The sequence below is a fragment of the Parus major genome, unplaced genomic scaffold (genome assembly GCF_001522545.3).
Source record: "Parus major isolate Abel unplaced genomic scaffold, Parus_major1.1 Scaffold661, whole genome shotgun sequence".
Lineage (NCBI taxonomy): Eukaryota > Metazoa > Chordata > Aves > Passeriformes > Paridae > Parus > Parus major.
Genome location: NW_015379545.1, coordinates 1 through 2233, shown reverse-complemented (window position 1 = coordinate 2233; position 2233 = coordinate 1).

The window sequence follows — 2233 nt, the reverse complement described above, 5'->3', positions numbered from 1 at the left end:
CCCCCCCCAAGGGCCATTTGCGGCTCGGCTCCGGTCTCCTCCGACATCCAAAAACATCCCCTCATCATAGAATAACACCTCTCCCACCGACACCCAAATCTTTTGGGGACTCCATTCCCAAATCCGCCCGGTCCCAACACCCATCTCACCTCCCCCCAAAAAAATCCCAAACCCTCGGAGATGCGGCGAGAGATTTGGGGCGAGCTTCCCCTGCGGATGCGGGGCCACGCGGTGCTGCCGCGGCCGCCACAAGCTCCGCCGGCTTCTCCTGCTCCTGCTCCTCCTTTTCCTGCTCCTCCCCTTCCTCTGTCCCTCTTCTTCCTCTGTCCCTCTTCTTCCTCCCGCTCCTCCTCCGCCGCCTTCCCGGCCCCCCTTTCCCCCCGCTTTTCCCCCCCGCTCTGCCCCACCGGCTGTCGGCTGGGGGGGAGCCTCCCGTGAGCCCCCCGGGATGGGCAGGGGGCTCGGGGGCTGCCGGTTCCGATGCCCGGTGCCGTCCCGCTCCCCCCCGAGCCCGAGTTGCGCTGCCGGGGCTCTCGGGCCAGCGGGGCTGGCGCAGCTCGGGGGGCAGCGGGGAGCGCTGGGCGCTGCCCGGGGAGCGGAGTCCCCGCTGGGGAAATGGCTCGGGGGGCTCTGCCTGCAGCCGGGAAAGGCGCTGCGCTCCGCCGATCTGCTCCTTTTAATTGGCTGTCGCCAGGTTTATTTCTAATGAGGGCCTTGGCTGCTCTATGTGAAAAACGAGGTTCACGTAATTTTTATAGAATTAAAAAGTTTAATAAAAAAACAATTAGGAGAAAAAAATAAAGTATAGAGATAGGGCCGGGTGTCTCTGCATTCACCTGACTGACAAAGGATTGTCCCTTAAAAACAGAACCCTACTACATATCCAGCTGGCCCTGCTCCCCTCACTCTGCACCCTCACCCTGGCCATGTGCTGACCAGCCAGGGCTGCCAGTGGTGCCGTCACCGTCCCACCGGCTGTGCCGGTGGTGGCCCGGCAGCCCCTGGAGCGCCGGTGCTGTGTTCGGGGACCACAGGATCATGTCCAGGGATGCTCCCGTGAGCAGGAACCAGCATGGGACACCAACGGGACGGGCTGTGCTCAGGAAACCATTTATTCAGCAGGAACAAACTCAGATCCAGAGACAGAGAGCACTGAAGAGAGGCTGGGTGATGGGTTTTGTGGGACAGAACCAGGGTGGAGTTCAAGGCTGGGGACTTTTAGGAACACAGCAAGGGAGAAACCGCAGGGGCTCAAACCCAATCAGAACCAGGCAGGTCCTACAGAGGATCGGGAGGAACGGGAGGAGCTGGGGCTGCTCCGCCGCCTCAAATATTTCTTTGTGAGTCCCCGTGACAAACACCGGGCCCACTCGGGCTGCAGATCGCTCAGCCTTGTCACAGTCCAGGTGACACCAGGGCGGCAGGGACACCAGGCATGGGGGGCTGTGACGGGGGGAAGAGGGCACGGGGACACAGGGACAGGGCACAGGGACATCGGGGATGGGGCACAGGGACATCGGGGGTGTTGGGAAGGTGGTGTCAGGACACAGGGGAGGGGACACAGGGACACGAGGTGGGGTCAGAGGGACATCAGGGAAGCAGAGAGACATGGGGACATTGGGGAGGGGGTGTCAGGACATGGGGGAGGGGACACAGTGACACCATGGAGAGCATCTCTTGGAGGGGGAGGGTTGTTTTGGGGTCCCCTGGGGACATTACCAGGGTCTGGACACTACAGTGGCCCCAAAAGAGGGGACAGCCAGACTGTGTCCCCTTGGGAGGGATGGAAAATTCCATGGGAACGCTCACCAGGCTCAGAGGGGACTGACGTGTGACATACCCCTACCCCATCACAAGGCCCCTTTTCCTGTGTCCCCCCCAGTGTCACCTGCTGTCACCTGGAGCCACCCGTGTCCTCACCCTGCTATTGAGTAGTGCCTTTAATTAATTAGAGCTAATTATGGTCACGGGGAGGGATCTGGAGCAGGGAGAGCCCCAAGGAGGATGATGAAGTTCAGAGTCTCTGGTGTTCCTGGGGCATTTGGGGACAACAGGGAGGACATGAGCGTCCCCAAGGAGATTCCCCCTCATCTCCCATGGGACACCCGTGTCCCTGAGATTGTTCTGGACCTGATGGACCAGGGGCCGCTTCGGCCGTGCCGTACCCAGGGCTGGCTGGTCTCTGGGGGGACCCAGCAGAGCCTGTGTCTCCTCCTCGGTCCAGTGTCATCCC